The sequence below is a fragment of the Triturus cristatus genome, chromosome 11 (genome assembly GCF_964204655.1).
Source record: "Triturus cristatus chromosome 11, aTriCri1.1, whole genome shotgun sequence".
NCBI classification, from domain to species: domain Eukaryota; kingdom Metazoa; phylum Chordata; class Amphibia; order Caudata; family Salamandridae; genus Triturus; species Triturus cristatus.
Window position 1 is genome coordinate 421,042,527 of NC_140594.1, and position 19,565 is coordinate 421,062,091.

The 19,565-nt window shown below is 43.4% G+C and overlaps 1 protein-coding gene across 2 annotated transcripts in view; it reads right to left on the bottom strand.

The window, feature by feature from the left end:
• C11H2orf42 (chromosome 11 C2orf42 homolog) overlaps nucleotides 1–18,226 on the bottom strand; it is a 287,883-nt gene extending 269,657 nt beyond the window's left edge. The window contains exon 1 of one of the 2 annotated variants that reach the window (XM_085636210.1): nucleotides 17,967–18,226. The gene's annotated coding sequence lies outside the window, so the exon portion shown is untranslated. The remainder of the gene's footprint in view (nucleotides 1–17,966) is intronic. The other variant, XM_085636211.1, reaches the window with a different exon arrangement.
• Between the last annotated feature and the right edge of the window lie 1,339 nt (nucleotides 18,227–19,565).

The window sequence follows — 19,565 nt, forward strand, 5'->3', positions numbered from 1 at the left end:
CAATGAAGATGCATGACGCCATCATGCCTACGAGTTGCATGAACACTCTTGCTGGAAGAGAGTGTTGGGTTTGAAATTTTACGATGAGAGCTTGTATATTGGCTATCCTGGCTGGGCTGGGATATGCTAGGGCTTTGGAGGTATTTATGGTGGCTCCCAGATATTGATGTGTGTGGGAGGGTTGGAGATGAGACTTGGGGTAGTTTATTGTGAATCCCAAGTTGTGCAAGATTTGAATAGTTCGGTGAGTGTGTAGAACGCATTTGTTGAATGAGTTGGCTTTTATTAGCCAGTCGTCTAGATACGGGAAGACATGAATTTGTTGTCTTCTGAGATGCCCTGCTACTACTGCTAGACATTTGGTGAATACTCTGGGCGCAGTTGTTACCCCGAATGGAAGGACTGTAAACTGATAGTGTTGTCCGTCCACCACAAACCTTAGGTACTTCCTGTGAGCAGGATGTATGGGAATGTGGAAATAAACGACCTTGAGATGTAGTGTCGTAAGGAAATCGCATTGTTGTAGTAATGGGAGTACTTGTTGAAGAGTGATCATATGGAAATGATCTGAGTTTTTGTACAGATTTAGGAGTCTGAGGTCGAGTATTGGTCTTAGTGTCTTGTCCTTTTTGAAGATTAGGAAGTACAGTGAGTATACCTCTGTACCCTGATGTTGTAAGGGAACTGGTTCTATTGCGTGTTTTTGAAGCAATGAGAGGACTTCTTGTTTGAGGAGCGCAAGATGGTCTGGTGACACGGAACGCTGCTTGGGTGGTATGTGTGATGGGGTAGTGGTGAGTTCCAGGCAGTAACCATACTGGATAATTTGTCTTACCCACTTGTCTGTTGTGATGGAGTTCCAGACAGGTAGGAACTGTGAATCTTCCCCCGACTGTAGTGGAATGGTCTGGGGGGAGTGGAGGAAAGTCACTGTTTTGTGGCGGGGGAGGTATGAGTGTTGGTATTGCCTCGACCTCGTCCCTTGCTGTTTCCTCTATATCCTCTTCTAAAATATCCTCTATTAAGAGATGTTTGTGTAGATGTTTTGAACGTAGAGGAGGTGTCTGCTCCGATATTCTTAGAGGCTTCTCTGTAGAAGGAGCGTCGAAAGGAGCCACGTGGTTGTGGAGACTGCAATGCTCCCATGAACTTAGCAGTCTCGGTGTCTTTTTTCATTTTTTCGAGTGCAGTGTCAACTGCTGGCCCAAACAGCTGTTCTTGGTAAAAGGTTGGCTAAGTATGGTACTTTGTACCTCTGGCTTAAAGCCTGAAATTCGTAGCCAGGCATGGCGTCTAAGGAGTACACTTGTGTTTAGTGCTCGAGAGGCGGTGTCAAGTGCACATTTAATTGACGCGTTCGAGATAAGTTTCCCCTCTTGTATAAGGTCATTTGCCTGGGTCTTGTATTGGTCTGGCGGGTGTTGGAGCAGATTCTCCAACTGATCGTAGTGAGCCCTATCGTAGCATGCTAATAGGACTTGCGTATTGGCAATACGCCAATGATTAGCAGCTTGTGCTGCTACCCGTTTGCCCGAGGCTTCTAATAGTTTGGATTCTTTGTCCCAGGGTGGTGTGTCTCCCGTGGTTTGGGAGTTGGCGCGTTTCCTTGCGTTGGAAACGACCGAAGAATCCAGAGGGAGCTGCCCTTTGATGTAACAAGGATCTTCTGGGGCAGGTCTATATTTTTTTCTCAATTCTTGGGTTAAGCACCCTGGCACGGACGGGGTCTTTAAATACTTCTGTGGCGTGTTTTATCACCCCTTTAAGCATATGTCTGAGACTGTTCAAAAGTGTCTAAGAGGAAGTCTTCTTCGGGTGCATCAGAGTGCATGGTGACGCCATGATAAAGTGCTGCTCTGTTTACTAGTTGTCCAAACGCCAGGTGGTCATCTGGAGGTGATGGTTTGGAGGGATATGGTGTAGGGTCAGGTATATCTGGTAGAGGGTATGCCCAATCATCCAATGGTTCAGTATCTGGATCCTTGAATGGATCATTAGTATTATAAGGATCACCACCTCCCCCTAGGTCATCATCATCATCCTGTGGAGGTGGTGTATGTGATGGAGATGGTAGAGGTAAGGGTGGTGTAGGCAGAGGTGGTGGGGTAGAAGGTCGTATGGGAGAGGAAGGAGGAATAGGTGATGTTGCCGAGTCCTTTTTTATAGGAACTGGGGCAGGTGTTGTGTCCAGTTTCCGCTTCTTACATGGCACTGCAGTGACATGTCCAGTCTTTGGATTAATATAGATCCTTTTTTGTGTTGGATCTGGATGGAAAAGTTCTTGTTCTTCAGGAACAGATTTTGGCGCCGATTTTTTCGGTTCCGATCGAGGTTTTGGTTGATCGGCAGAGTCTTTGGCTTTAGGAGGTGTATTATAGTCCTTAGCCGGCGGTTTTGGTGCCGATGAAGGTTTCGGTGCCGAAGTGGAGTCTTTCGGCTTGGGAACTTTCGGTGCCGATTTATCTATGGGCCTCGATGTTTTGGCGAGGGGTCTTTTGTCTTCGGTGCCGGGGGTACAATTACATGCGGCTTACTCGGGCCCGAGCCACTGGAAGGCGTATGTTTCTTCGGAGACGAGCCCGGAGGCGGGGCTTCTGAAGGGTGTCATCGGTCTCGACTGAGGCCAGCTGGCGAAGTCTTGACCAATGCCTTAGGTTTTGAAGGGGTTGGGGCAGGGGCAGTGGTACTCACGCGTTGCCCCGGAGTAATGGGGTCGTCTGAGTCGTCTGCTTCGGAGATGATTTGAAGTTCCTCGGAATCCTCTTCCGGGACATCGGAACCCTCGAAGATGTTTACTGGTTCCGGAGCTGGTCTCTGTGCCATGATATGGCGTTAAGCTCTTCGATCCCGAATGGTCTTTTTGGATCGAAATGCTGTGCAGGCTGGACAGCTGGCTTCGTCGTGTTCCGGTGATAGGCACAGGTTGCAGACTTTGGGATGGTCACTGTGCGGAAATTTTGCTCCACACTGGGGGCATTTTTTAAACAGCGTCCTTTCCATGAGCCGTAGGCCTCACGGCGTGGATAGGCCCAGCAGCCCGCGTCGACGTCCGGAATCGAGCCGATGAATTCGATGTTGAGTGAAGGTGCTTCGATATAGTTGTAGAAGTTTTTTCGCTTCGAAAAGCTTGTATTTGAGATTTTCAACCGGAGTTGGAAAAGTTACATCCGAACCCAATGGCGGAAAAAAACAATCTGAGGATGGAGTGGATGCCCATGCGCACTGTAGTCCAAGGGAGGAGTCACCTATCTCGTGACCATAGACTTCTTCCGAAGACAACAACAACCTGCAAGCATCCGAGCCCAACACCAGATGGCGATCTACTAATCTAAGTGTGTGATCTGCAGCTCATATGCCACGAACATATATTTTTGCTGAAAGTATGTATTGCCATTACTAGATTTAGATTTTTCCAGGGCTAACAAAGTATGGGGTGGGGGTCTGTGAATGACTATGTGGCACACTTGAAGAAATTGGCAATCGATTATAAATTCAGAGTCCTTCATGACGACAAGGGATCAGTTAGTCACACACACCAACAGCCCAGTCATTCAGGAGCGATTATGGGGGATTATCCACTTGAGGCGGCAACATCCAAAGCGCGCAAGGCATAGATTTCAGTTAGACGTGTCACACAATTAAAACAATCCAATAAGGAGCTAGAATGTATTTGCAAAGTGATGGCTCGTAAAGTGGGGAAACATCCAAAAAAAAAAAAATAATAAAAAAAAAAAAAAAAGTGTGCCAAAGAAAAATATGGGTAAAGATAGAAGAGGTCATCATTGCTACAGCAAGCAACATCTGTCGGATCGTAAGACATGTCCTGCACTTAAGCATAAATTCAGCAGTTGTGGCATTATGGGTCACTTTGCAAAGGTGTGCAAAAAAAATAATAATAAAGAGTAAAGTAAAACGCATCCATGAAGGTCCAAGTGAGAGTGCAACTGCGCAAGAAACTACAAAATTGGACAGTTTCATGAGTTTACAAGAAAAATTTGTCCTGAACATTAGTAAGTGAAATGCCAAAGGTAAGCTGTCATGATAGGAGATGTCCTATCAGGATATATGTGAATTTTGGATCTCCCATACTATTTTCACTGAGGATATATGGAAGAACAAGTTTGTGCAGAAGGTTGGCACACACATCTCCATCCGACATTAATCCTGAAAGTTAAACTGGGGAAATAATTTACATTTTGGGCTTCCGGTGGTTGACCCTTGTTTTAAGGGTCAACAGACAAGAGGTAAACTGTATGTAGCAAACCGAGAACCATCTTTCCTGGAATGGCAGTATTAAGGTCCCCTACATATAGTTCTGGACCCCAAGAGCGCAGAAAAGCTGTTGGATGAAGGTAATTCTGTGGGGAAGGACATGAAACAAAAGTTCCTGAAAGTTTTCAGCAAAGGTTTGGAAATGTGTAGTGATCACAGAGGGCCAGGTAAGTGCGAGAGCAACTACTTTATTGACTGTTCATCTCCACAGCTTCCAGGAACTGACAACCTCCTGGATTCAAACAGTAACGCTCTATTGCCAGCACAGCGACATCATAGGACTATGAGTATGTAAGAACAGCATGCTTATGCTAATGAGAAACTACTACAACATCTCCTCTCTTTCCATAAAAGAACAAAAACAAGGACATAGGAACGAGGAGAAAAAGAAGAACAATGTAAGCACAGAGCAAAAAAAAAAAAACTAAAAAACAGATACATATAATAATCCAAAAGCAAGAACATAAGAGACAAAAAGAATTAAACGTATTGGCAGAACAATATACCACTCCTCCGAGGAAGAACATAACTCAAAGAGATCCCAAGATGTTATTGCAATGCATAAACAGAATAATAATAAGGTAAAAACATACAGAATTTATAGGTTTAAACGTTTTGGCGGGACACTAGTCCTACCACTCCTCCAGGGGGAACATATTTCCAAGAGGACTTCCCAACCTGGGAAGAATGAGGCGTTCTCTCATGCACAATGGCAGGGTCCGACTGGACGGTGTTGTTTGTCTCAAGACCCAATTGAAGAACCACCTTCATTGGAATCTTATATATCCTAGAAAGATTCCACCAATTCTTCCCATTGACTAACAGCAAAACGGGAACTAGAATCCACCCTGACAGATGGACTAAATTTGGAAAGCCCCTTAGGAACATTTAGAGGAGACTTGATCCTGACCCAATCCCCCACTGAAACCGAAGATTTAAAATTAGACACTTCAGGAACAGCATGCTGTGTTGGGACTGTGGGAAAGAATTGTAAGTCTCCGCCTCCCTGTGTCTCCTGGCACTTTGACACCAAACCCCACTTTTTCATCCAAGCAGGACACATGTGAAATGAAGCTTCTCTACCTCTTAGTAAAGCAAAGGGACTAGAACCTGTGATGGAACTGGGAGTAGTGTGGTGTGCCCACAAAATACTCTGGACAGCTTCTTTGATGTCAATGCAAGAGGAAACAGCCCACTGAACAAGAATGCGGTTGTTGCGCTCAATAAAACCATTGGCCTGTGGGTGATACAAGGCCACACGCCAGTGGGTGATGCCAGACTGAGACATCTCCTTAGAAGTAAATTGTACCCCATTATCAGATATGATCTCTTTGGGGAAACCCTCTCGGGCAAACAAACTTTGGAGAAACCTGATAACTTCTTGTGAGTTGGGATGTCATAAAATGAACCTCCCACCATTTGCTGAAATAATCAGCGACAACCAGAGCAAATTTTTATTTTTTTCCCCAGAACATTGAAAGGTCCCACTTCATCAAGGGATCCTCAGGTGCCTCAATTTGTTGTACCAGAGGTGAAACAATTTTTACAACCATATCACTCGTGGAACATGTAATACACATCTCCACCACATCATTGATTTGACGGTCCATGGAAGGCCACCAGTAAACACTGCGAATTCTTTTTTTAGTGTTTGTCTTTCCCAGGTGTCCCTCGTGACCATAATCAACGATGCAACATCTAAGAGATTCTGGAGGAACAAATTTATCTCCACGCATGATTATTTCTCCACCCTCCAATGTAAGTTCATCAGATACTTTAGCAAAGGCATGTAAACTATTGTCCAGATGCTTTTCTTTGGGCCACCCTGAAACAATGAACTCTTTCACCCTCTTAAGCAGAGGATCTAACTCCATAGCACGAAACCAATCACTTTCAGTGAAGCAACTCACTCCACAAACAGCAGCAATCAAACATTCTTCATCAGCATCATGGTCATGTTCAAATTTACCTAATGGTAAAGGAGACCTAGATAAATAATCAGCTCTTGTGTTACCCCCACCAGGAATATGTGCTACTCCAAAATTGTATTGCAATAATTTCGAGCTTAACCTAGCAAATCTGGGCATATGGTCTTTGACAATCTTACCTTCTAAAATAGGAATGAGAGGCTTGTGGTCAGTGAGAAGAGTAAACGCTTTCCCCGACAAAAAACACTTGAAGCGTTTAACAGCCCAGCAGCATGCAAGCAAATTTTCGTTCAATAACGGAATAATTTTTCGATCGGGCGTAATGCTCATGAAGCGAAACCCAAAGTAAACTCCTTTCCATGCTTAACCTGAGATATCATACCACCAAGACGATCAAGGCTCGCATCAACAGACACCGTGCATGGAAAAAGAGGATCAAACGGGGTGAGAATGTTGCATGAAGCTAGCTCTTTTTTGATCTGTACGAACTCTCCCCGACACAAATCATCCCAAATGTATGCAACTTTTTGCTTGAGCAGCTCCCTCATATGGACAGTCTTTGCAGCGAAATTAGAAATGAATTTCGTGTAAAATTCACACAAGCCTAGGAAAGAAGATACCGGTTCTTTTGAAGTAGGAAAAGGGGCATCAGAAATAGCATCACTGAGACCTTCCTTTGGCACTATACCATCTCCAGAAATACGATGTCCCAGGTAATCAATGGAATCAACACCAAATACACACTTGAGCTTGTTGGCAACAATGCCGTTACCTTCCAATCTCCCCAAAACATTAGCAAGATTTCTGTCATGCAACTCCTTGTTCTTTCCAGCAACCAAAATATCATCTTGGAAGACAACCGTATCTGAGAAACCCTCCAATAACTTTTCCATCACACGCTGGAAAACTGAAGCTGCCGAACCTAGCCCAAAAGGCATCTTCCTAAATTGGAAGTACCAACCGGTGATACAAAAGCGGTTAGATGCTTGCAAGATGGGTCAAGCTCTACCTGGTGGTAGGCGGATGCTAAATACATTTTTGAAAACAATTTGGCACCTGCAAATTCAGACAGTATATCGTCAATATGGGGAAGAGGGTGCAAGTCTATCCAAATCTCTCTATTGACACTGCGCAAATCAGTACACACCCTGAGATTACCATTTTTTTTTTCTTGCGACGACCAAGGGACTTTACCAAAGGGAAGACTCTATGGGTTCAATAACCCCGCCCTCACACATTTTCTTAAGTTCCAAAGAGAGGTCATCCCTGATACTGAAGGGTACATTACATCGTTTGTGTTTAATGGGGAAGTGCTCCCTCCTTGAGCTTAATAAAATGTTTGAATCCTTGAACACAGCCAAGTCTATCCATAAAGACTTTTGGAAACTTCAAGGACCAAGAGATTAGACTCCCTCCTTCAGGTTGCTCACCCACCAAAGAAACCTGTTCAGAAGTACCAGGTCTGAGAGTCATACCGAACAAACCCTGGTGGTACCAACCCAGGATGTTGAGACCGTTTTTGGCTATATAAACCTTCCCAAAGAAGTCTCAAAGAAACCAGTCAAATCAATCTTCCTCCCTTCATAAGAGACAGGACTTCTGTCAGGTGGTTTGAGAGGTTTGATCCCCCACGTACTTTCAAATAACGCATCCGTAATCATCGTCATCCCCACTCCAGAATCCACCAGTAGGTGCAGACAATTCCCATCAACCAATACATCTACAATGGGATCAACACAATCCTCGGAATCATCCTGAACTACCACTACAAAATCAGTAAGGGAACTAACAACTAAGCAACTGGAATCACTCTTAGGTTCCTCAGAACATACAACATTTATACTCCCCCCGGAACCCACACATTTTTGTGAAATTACCTTGCTTCCCACATTTACGACAAGAAGCATTCTTGGCCGGACACACCTTGGAATTGGGAAAATGCAAAGGAAACCAACACTTGTTACATACATTCTTTGAGTAAGATTTCTTCTCAACCTTATTCGACACAAACCGGTTACTTCTTTGTTCAAATTGCTGCTTAGTTTTGTCTGATTTTTTTCACTCACATCCTTATGTTCTTTGATTACAGCTACAGTATTCTTCTCAGCTTTGAGTTCATTGGATGCTTTTTGAGAGAGTTCAATACTCTTGACAATAGCAATTGTCTCATCTAGAGACGGATTTTTTAAAGAAAGTAACTTTTCTTGAACTTTTTTCTCCCAGCAGTGTACAACAATTTGGTCACGTATCAGCTGGGATGTAAAATGTTCAAATTCGCATTCAGAAACGAGAATGCGCAAAGCAGCTACATATGACAATACTCTCCTCACATTCTTGTTTTCTAGTAAAAGATTTGTGCCTAGCAACAACTATGCTGCTCTCAACGTAAAACTGTTTCTCAAGCATAGCGTCAGCTTGATCATAAACACTTAATTCCTCTTGGCCCGGAACTTCAATTGAAGGAGGAAGATGTTCTAAAACAGCTTGACCTTCAAACCCCAAATTGTGTTCTAAAATGAAGCGCTTTCTTTCTGCACTGAACCTTGAACCCCCCCATAGCGCCCAAATATTTCTCAACGGCTCTATACCACACTTTCCACCTAACAAGTGGATCACCTGGAAGCTGTAAAAAAAAAAAAAAAAAAAAAAAAAAAAAATTTTAAAAAGGAAGGGGGCGGGGGGGGGTTGTACATTCTGCATGGCAATAAAAGACACACTGTTTAAGTACTACCTGTTGAAAAAAATATGTTAGTTTTGAAAATGGACAATTTGACAGTAAATGGTCTACCTGCGAACAATGCTTACTAATAGTGAAGGAAAAGAAGATATAAATTATGAAACAGACTATAATAAATATTGCAGTGAAAATAGATACGTTGCTGTTTGGTTTAACTAATTAAACAAAATGTTTAAACTAGCTTGATTGAACAAAAAATAACAACAACAGTCTCGGTTTCTTGTTGAAAAACTGTCACTGTATTGAATTCCACCTTCTCGCAGCTCAATCTTTGACGTATTGAGTACAGTCCAAGAACAGTTTAAAAACAGTTTATTTGACTCCATAGTCAAAGTACACATATCACATGCTGCTCCTCAAGGAAATGCTTTGGTAACCGCAACAAACCAAAAAAAACAGGAGGACTGGAGTGTAAACGCTCACCCCTGAAACACTACTCTGCTGGATAAACGTGATGTAAACGAAAAACCTTACCGCACTGCGTAGACTCCCTAAAGTGGTAAACAATGAAACGCTGGTCTGCTGCACGCAGATGACGTGCTGATGTCAGCAGTCTCTCCTTAACGATAGAGACACGCCGCTGAAACGCTGCGTTGCTGGGCAGATTTGATGCAATGGGATACCTCTGATGACGCGCTTCCTTTTGTTTATATGTTTATGTTTCAATGGGGTGAACCCGATAGACCACTGGACTCGGGTGTATAGATTCGTATATGAAAAAACAGTCACAGTGGAACAATTTATCTTAATAAAAACACAAGTATGTGAATATACATTTAGATTGAGTTATGACAACACCTTATTGAGATACACAAATGACCTCATTTAATCGTATTCAGTATAGAAAAGGGTCAATATTTCAACCTATTACATAGACAAATGCATGTCATAGTCATCATTTTCAATTACTAAGGGTGTAAGTGATGTGAAAAGTGCAACATAAATCGGGATAAGTGCAGACAAAGTGAAGGGGAAGGTCGTGTGTTTTAGAAACATCCAAAATTAATTTGAAGACCTAACCTGCCACTAAAATGGCAATAACACAAATGTAATAACATTAGCAAGAAAAGCAGTTGTACAGTCACTGTCAGTCTTGTGTATTGAACAAAGGGAAAAGTCGTCGACGTTTCGACCCCTAATCGAGCCAGCAATTAGGAAATCTTGGAAGCGGGGTCTTCTTCAGGACCAACGGGGGGTAGGGAAGAAGGACTTACACCAGCTACAGCAAGGAAAACTCATGCTGGGTTAATTGTGGAGTGGGCCCGACCGGCTCCAATACACAAGACTGACAGTGACTGTACAACTGCTTTTCTTGCTAATGTTATTACATTTGTGTTATTGCCATTTTAGTGGCAGGTTAGGTCTTCAAATTAATTTTGGATGTTTCTAAAACACACGACCTTCCCCTTCACTTTGTCTGCACTTATCCCGATTTATGTTGCACTTTTCACATCACTTACACCCTTAGTAATTGAAAATGATGACTATGACATGCATTTGTCTATGTAATAGGTTGAAATATTGACCCTTTTCTATACTGAATACGATTAAATGAGGTCATTTGTGTATCTCAATAAGGTGTTGTCATAACTCAATCTAAATGTATATTCACATACTTGTGTTTTTATTAAGATAAATTGTTCCACTGTGACTCCTTTTGTTTATAGTCATCATGGAAACCTCCGGTGACACGCTGACACCACGCACCGTTTTCCAGCTTCCTGGTGAGTAAAGAGAAGAACACTCCGCAGAAGCGTCACAAGCCGTCGCCTAGGAAACCTCATATGACACGCTGAAAGGACGGACTGCTCATCACAGATGCCAGTTACCAAGGAAACGAATTGAAGCGTCGAGGAGACACGGAAGCTAATGCCGAACCATCAATTGTGGCCACTGTCTCTAGAAGCACGTTCAAAGACGTTATCACTTGGGAAAATCCTTGGTATGCACAGGATCTCTCCGAATGAATTCCAACGGTTGAATGCCAAGAGTACAAGAGAAAACACACAATCGCTTCTCTCTTTTCCAGCACACTGACTTGAAAACTGAATTTCAAAATTGCAGCACAAGCATAACTGCAAACTTGTGACAGTCACAGAAGGTATCTTTTCCAATATTAGCACACACCAGTCTTGAGGAGAACGCAGACGTGGCTCACCAGAAGTGCCAGAAATGTAAATAAGCCAGGAAAAATACCTGTATAATCCTTTATGGATGATATGAAGCGAAGTCTTACTGCCAACATCCAGGAATGGTGGTTCACCGCTGTGCTGTGGTAGACCAGTCACAAGTGTAAATCCATGAAGACTGGAAACACAGGAAAAAGGACTGGAAGTACAGGAAACCGCGCTGCACACGTGGGTGGAGAGAGGAACGCCCAACTCGTCGCCAATTTTGTAGTGATCACACAGGGCCAGGTAAGTGTGAGAGCAACTACTTTATTGACTGTTCATCTCCACAGCTTCCAGGAACTGACAACCTCCTGGATTCAAACAGTGACACTATTGCCATGACAGTGACATCATAGGACTATGAGTATGTAAGAATAGCATGCTTATGCTAATTAGAAACTACTACAAAATGCTACATGGTTTTGAGCACAAAATTGTGCTCAAGAGTGATGCCACTACTAAAGTACATAAATTAAGGATGGTGCCATTGATGGAATGGGAGGAGGTCTTGAAAGAGATGGACAAGCTAGTGGAGCTGGATGTAATCGAACCAATTAAGAGTTCTGATTGGATTTCGCCAATTGTGGTTGCATGCTGTAGTAATGGCAAAATCCGTCTGTGTGGATTTGCGACACTTTAACAATAATATCATTGATCGCTTTCCTATACCAAAGATCATGGAGATAGTCTTGTTCTTGAAAGGGGCTCTCAACTATAGACCTCTCAGCTGTTTATCATCGGATTGTGCTCATGCCTATGTCCAGGAAGCTCCCGTCATTTATCACACCCTTTGGGTGTTTTCAGTTTAAACGTATTCATATTTGGCCTGGCATCAGCAGTGGCTGTTTTCCAGCGTCTAATTTATAAGCTGGTTGAAAAAGAGAGGGGAGAGATGTTCTTCCAGGACGATATTTTAGTATTTGGGGAGAACAGACCAAAGCATGACGTGAGGTTGCAGATATTTTGAGTACACTGGAAAGCAAGGGACTGTCTGTAGAGTTAAACAAGTGCATGTTTGCAGAGAGGAATGTGACTTACTTTGGGCATGTGATTAGTGAAAAGGGGGTGAAACCCAAGCCTTCGTTGATCAGTGGTATCACTGGGGCCTCAGTGACTGCAAGTATGGATGAAGTGAGCTCTTTTTTTGAGATGGCTGAGTATTGCTCGAAATTCATCCAAAATTTTGCAGACAGTGTATAACATTAAAAAGAAACAATTGATGGACGAAATGCTGAACAATGCAAACATTTACCCCCAGTCACAAGGATCTGGATTCAATCCATCATTCTTTTGCTCATCACACCACCCCAGGGTCGACCCAGCCATATACAAATCAGTCTTGACCCTGTTCCTTATGGGTACAGTCCATCCCGTACTACCAAGCCAGGTCCTCCCTGGACCGGAAACAAGCATCCTGGGACCGGTTTCGGGGCATCACTCCTCATCAGCCAGGCTAGCTTGAATCCAGTGGCGCAGTGAGCACTGGACCCACGTCTAGGCATACCCTTCCAACTTTGAGCGACAAATGCAAATGAAACAATTGATGGACGGAATGCTGAAGAATGCAAACATTCACCCACAGTTCCCATTGGGCACAGGGTCAAGACTAATTTGCATATGGCTGGGTTCAAACTGGAATGGCATGGTGAGCAAATAAAACGATGGATTTAGGCCTAGATCTCTGTACTGGGGTGAACGTATGACATTGTTTTGTATTCTGAGCAACAATTGTTGTTTTTGCATTTGTCACCCCGAGTGGGACAGGTATGCCCAGACCTGGGTCCCGTGCTCTCCATGCCAATGGAGTCAAGCTATCCTCGCTGATGAGAGGTGAAACCCAGAAAACGGTCCTGGGATGCTTGTTTCCAGTCCAGGGAGGACCTGGCAATTCGGGCTGGACTGTTCCCATTGGGCACAGGGTCAAGACTGATTTGCATATGGCTGGGCTCAAACTGGAATGGCATGGTGAGCAAAAAAACGATGGATTTAGGTCCAGATCCCTGTGCTGGGGTGAATGTAGGACATTGTTCTGCATTCTGTCCATCAATTGTTGTTTGTGCACTAGTGTATAACATTAGGAAATTGCTCAAAAAACATGTGAAGTTTGTGTGGGACTCATAATGTGAAGAGGAGTTTCACAAAATTAAGTATGACATGGAAAGAGTAGCTGCGTTGAGCAGTTTTGATCCAGCCTTGGATTGTTTGTATCACAACGGATGCGAATAACAAAGGGTTTGAGGCAGTATTAGCACAGAAATAAGATTATTCTGTTTGTGTCTAGGTCATTATCTCCAGCTGAAGAGAAATATCCTATAATTGAGAAGGAGGCGCTAGCATGTGCATGGCCCTGGAACAATTTTGTGGTTTTGCGTGGGGTAGACCAGTTACAATCCAGTGCGACCACAAACCTCTCATTAAGTTACTGACCACAGAGGAGTATTACTTCTTCAGCCAGGATTATGAGGTTGTCAATGAGGATGAAGGATTGTATCTATCGCATAGTATATGTTCCCGGTAAGGATAATAGGGTGGCCGACTGCCTATCTAGAATGCCTGGTCTTTTAGAACACAGTGAGGACGACCAATGGAATGACTTTAAGATTGCATTGGTACATGACTGGCTCACCAGCAATTAAAAAGGAAGATTTGGGAAATGAACCGAGGGAGGATAATGGGTTGCATATTATTTTGCAGTATATGTTGGAAGGCTAGCCCAACAATTGGCTGATGGGAGTGGATCTTTTTGGAAAGTTAGATCTGAGCTGTCGGTAGACAGATACATGAATCTTGGAAGAAGTAAGATTATTCCTTCAGGTGATTTACATGAAAGGATTTTTAGTCTCCGTCATGAGGGACATTTTGGTATAGTAAGGACTAAATTGGTTGTCAAAGATTTATTTTGATGCAGGGAGTGGACAAGACAGTGGAGAGGTTTGTCAGAACCTGTGAAATGCGCTGCTCTGCAGATAAATCTTTGCGGACTTTGAGACCACCAATGAGTGAGTGCCTTATTCCGAAGAAACATTGGAAGTGGCTGTGGACTTAGGTTTGGTTGGGGATTTGCAAGAGTATGTGATTTTATTAATGTATCTTTTATTAAAATGGCCTGTGGTGAATATAGTGGAGAAAACTGATATAGCCACAGTTTTAAAGTTTTGCGCCAGAACCTTTGGGTCGGAAGGTGTTCCCGCCATATTGATAAACGATAATGGTTTGCAATTTGTTTCTAATGCTGCAAAGACCTATTTTGAGAAAGTAGGTGTGAGACACAAGACCACACCCCTTTACAATCCCGGTAGGAATGGCAGCATGGAAAGGTTGAACCAGAAGATCAAGGGGGTTAGGCAGAGTGCAGTGGGGAAGCAGTGTGATTGGCGGATTGCTGTGCAAAAAGTGGTGTAGGCAAATAGGGTCACTGCGAATGATTCTACAGGGTTGTCCCCATTTGTGATTATGAGAGGAAAAAGACCCAGGTCTAAGTTTACTCCAGCCTGGTTGCGTGACAGTGTGGTGGAACAACTGTCACCGAACAGAGTTAAAAAAATGTTTTTTAAAAAGACTGGAAGAGGCACACATGAAGAGTAAGTCTAACTACAATAGTGTCCATGCAGTCAAACCAGTTGACGTACAAGTGGTGATTGGATACGTGTGAAGAAAACCAATTAGGTTCCTAAGTGCGAAAGCCAATATTTTGCCCCAGAACAGGCAGGGGACTGTTTGCAAAATGCCGTCAGACCTAAGAGTGGAAAAGTGCGGAACCTTAAGCGTGTGGCTTTCGGTTCAATGGATCAGTGGAAGGACTGATGGTAAGCCTATAAGTGGAAGTAGGAATTCCCTTTGATTGATACACATGGCTGAGTATGCAGAGGAACATTCTATGGCACAGATGGTGGGGGGGTGGCAGGCACTTCTAGTGCAGTTTCAGTGGAGCGTACCATGGGTGGTGATGTAGAAGGAGAGGATGCACTGAATCCTACGGTGACTACGTAAAACTGCGAGAGATGGAAGGGGAAATTACAGGGATGGTTGTAAGATTATGTTGTGGGTTAATTCTGCCTTTTTTTGTGTTTTCTTCCACTTCTTCGGGGTGTTATATTCCTTGATGTATTGTACTGATGTTGGATTTTTTTTGGGGGGGGGGGGGGGGGGGGGGGTATGGTTGTATACTTATTACGTGGGAGAATGTAGAAGGACATGTGACAAGGATAGGTTCCATGGTTTAGCATTCTGTAAAAGAAAGTTGCTGTGGCGGAGAAGCTTATCAGACATGTTTCCTGTATGTCCAGGGCGTACCTAATAAAGAGCAATCTACGTGTTCCAGCAACCGGTTTCGAGTTTGAGTGTGCCTACGAGGGAAGAAACACACTACACACGTCTTCCGATATAATTGAGGCAAGCAATTCTGGCGGGCCAATTACTTCAACGAGAAAATATCTGCACCACACAAAACTGTGATCAACGCGTTTTCTGCGCTGTAATGGTCGATGCCTTGCTGGTATAGGCTACAGCAGTGGTTCCCAAACTGTGCGTCGCGGCACCCTGGTGCGCCACCAACACCAGCCAAGGGCGCCGCAGTAGCAGATGCAGATCATAATGTATTCTGAATTACACCAGCCTCTGGAATGCAGGCTGGGTGCTCAGTGCCTGGCGACCACTAGGTGGTGCACTTGCTGCCTCGTAGTGTAATAATTTATCATAAGTGAAGAAACACAGGGTAGCAGACGTTTCCCTCATTGAAAGTGTTATCAATCCCCACGCGAAGAAAGCAGCAGGACAGGAAACAGTTTGGTATTTATTATGAGCATAAGCCACTGGAATTGGCATCTCGTCTCAAAGGACGTTCCCAAGTCGATGGCACAAGGACATTAAGATTCACTGTATTTTCAAAAAAGAATCGTGGTCCACAGTGTCCAATGCCCACAGTGATGAATATTCTCATTTATGTTAGTTATTTCCAGTGTTTATGAAGGACAAAAGATTTGGGGCTGCATAGCCCCCACGTTACTATGGGATACCTTCACTGTTTGACTTTGTTAGCACTAAATGCGATCCAGTGTAATTCAATTCCAAACTGGTCGCTCCTTCAGGACTACAGTAGAAGCGTCTTAATTTCCTTACAGCACTGCTGTATATTTGCCCATCATTGATAACACTGAGGAACAGCGGATGTTGTCCTTTTTCATTAAAGATGGGTAGGGAGGTTTTGTCTAAAATATATCTTATCACATCAAGATTAACCCAGAAGCAGCTGGAGGACTGCCTCATAACAAGAGGTCCAGTACTTTTTCAGAATAACAGTTTTCCCCAGTATGCTTTTCCGTATTTGCTGATGGCTTTTTCTGGTGCTGGAGCCACATCCCTGGCTTTGTCCACACTATCTGTCCTGGCTTTTTACTCTGCCTTTCAGTTGATGCATTTTGAGTACTTTAATGGGTGCTCAAATGCCTTCACTGCAGCCTAATCCCATTACAAATGTGCTGGCTTTTAGTACAGTATTTGATGTATGTGTCAGTACAGTGAAAGACTTGCAGAAGTGATGCATACAAATGATTGACCTGAAGCAACGGAATCCTGTGGTTCAGAGGCATTGTGAAAGTTTTTCTTTCATCTCCATACTGTGGCTATTGCTGCTGTTTTGTTGCCAATTACAGTGGTTTGTATATAGGCAGACAGTATTTAACAGCACTAACTTTCTTAATTTGAGGTATAGTACCAGCATTACTCTGAATGCCTTGGCCTTTATTACATGAATCCATGGCTACAAAAATAGGCTTTGTCTTTCTTGATAAATAGCTTTACTGGAAATGATGTGGACTTCGTGTCCAAATGAACCTCAGTGGTATTCTACTGACCTGTCATAATGTGAAAGGAAAATCACAAAGCGAACAAGCCATTGCAATTCCTCATTGAAGTCTGTGTAAATCACTAACAGATGTAAGCCCAGGGGTTCACAAACTGTGCGTCGCAGCACCCCAGCGTCCCTGGATTTGGCTGGATGTGTCCAGCTTCAGTTTGCTCGCACATGAACAGCAAACAGATGCATTCACTGCACAACCTGAGGGTGCACAGATATTGCGAAAAGAGAGAGCAGACATATCTTTGCATTACACGTACTATTCTCCCTACCTTCATCCCAATTATTTTCAGGGATTAAAATGGATGCACTACAGAGGCAGGGATTACTTACACGAACACAAAAGAAAATATTGTAATGGGGAGACGAGGCCAAAGTTTGGGAACCACTGGGCTACAGGGTTCCCTTTGTTGTTTTCCTGCGGTTGGAGCAGGACTGCTCCTAACCCGAAGGGGCTAGCATCACTGACAGTTCGGTAGGCTTCCTATGGTCATAGAACTTAACAGAGGTTTCAGGACACGGGGCGTTTTCGGTCCTTGTGCATACTAATTCCAATTCATCTACCCTCACCCAGGCAGTTTAAGATGTCAACAGATGTCGTCACCCTGATGGCTAAGCAGACTGGGGGTAAAATGGTTGGCCACCCAACAAATGGGCGCCCCCACCACCGTATACCGTCCACAAAATAAGACTAGATCTTCCGTTCATCAAGAAAGATCCACAAGTGGTGAAACAAAGTAATTTATAAAGCTAAGGAAAATACTACACGGTCTCGTCTTTTCGCCATCGTCATAATTAAGCACTGCAGGCCTCTTATTCTCCATTTTATAATAATAGTATATTTCTGAGTTAAATAGGAACGAGCAACGCAAGATCCAATGATGCATTTATAAAAGAAATGTGGCCCAATGCCGACCACAGTGCATATTTCCCTTCACTGCTGGCAGCCTGAAATGTGTATTGATGGGCATCAAGAAAGAAGTCTAACAAGAACATCCACTTACGCCTCTCGGATCACACTTCCGGTCAGTCTCAGTCCAGGCTCGCATCCGCCCCCAATCTTCCTTAGGCCGGTGCGGCACCGCCTTCGGGTGCTTGTCGAAGCAGCCAGAAGCAGAGAGGTCGGACGGTCCAGTTGGACCTGCAGCCTGTAGTAAGACCTGCCCGAGCCGGCGAATTTAGCCCCGTCCCTTTCCTGGGTCTCTTACCACAGTACCAGCTTCTTACTAAAAATGGATGACTGCTTCCTGTAACGAAAGTAGGGATTGGGCGGTGCCTCATTTAACGTAGTCACGTCGCACGTTAGAGAAGGTAAGGCTACCGGAAATTGTAGTTCCAGCAGAACCTTCCCGCCCCCAACCTAAAATTTATGTTTATTTTCCTTCGTATTGCTGAGTTTGTAGGGCTACTGTACCGCTTATCCTTTTACGGAAGTTGTGTATAATGTATCCCCGGTTTTAACTCTTTGCAGCGCTAATCTACTAGACTAAGTAATTATTTATTGAGGAGTTTTCTGAAAAATTACGTAATAGTAATAAATGTAAATGTATTTATTTAGCGCTTAAGACCATGGTCCAGGCATTGAAGTTTTCAGCCAGTTGCACGTAATCTGTCAGACACATAATAGGGTCCAACAGTGCTGGAATTAGAATCAATTTACTAGGGGAACCCGTACATGGGGGGGGGATCAAGGAGTGAAGAGGAAAGAAGGTGGAGTCACAAGGCGGAGCTTGAAAAGTTGAGTCTGACAATCCACTCTACTTTTTAAAAAGAAATCTGCTGCAAAGAAATTGACAAGACGTGACAGTAAATCTATTCTAGTTTACTTAATTGGTCACAAAGAGGCTGCATTTTACAATATCCTACCGGGTCAAGACACCTATTGCAGAGATCTTTGTGTGGCCCGAAATTATGAGAATATTATTTATTTATTTGTTTGTTTTGTATACCGCAAACAAGACCCTTGCAGGTTTCAGAGCGCTTTACCGGGCAGATATAGGTGGTAGACATAGGCGTAAAATACTGTGAGTTAGATAAATACATAAATGGTATCGGGTATGAATACGAACATATAATGAATATAAAAATAGTTCAGGTGAATTTGGCCAAAAGGATCGCTTTCACTTCTTTTTTGAAAAATGTAGTGTAGGGGTTCAGTCTTGTGTCAGGAGGCAAGGCGTTCCAAATCCTGGGGGCCATTCCTGAGAAGGTACGGTTATATGTTTTCTTCTTGGAAAATCGTTGCGGTTTCAATAGAAGGCTATTATAATAGCAGTAAGAAAACTCTAGTGGTTAAGGCAGTTCATGGAGAGTTCAGTGTTTTGTCCAGTCACAATTTTGACTCATAAAGTAGCATACATGGTTAATATGCTTGAGTCACACGCTGTTCACAGGTTTGCATTTTATGTAGATAGGTAAGTGGGCTACCTCTTTTGATACTGGTATAATTTTCTTACTTCCAGTTCATAAGTTGCAATCCTTCTAACATAGCACAGTGATCGATTTACTAGCACCAAGGAGCTGCATACCAATAAGTCATTGGTTTAGATCCTTATTGTTTTCTTCCTCAATCTGTTGCTATTCTAAGATTGCAAAGAAGGGTT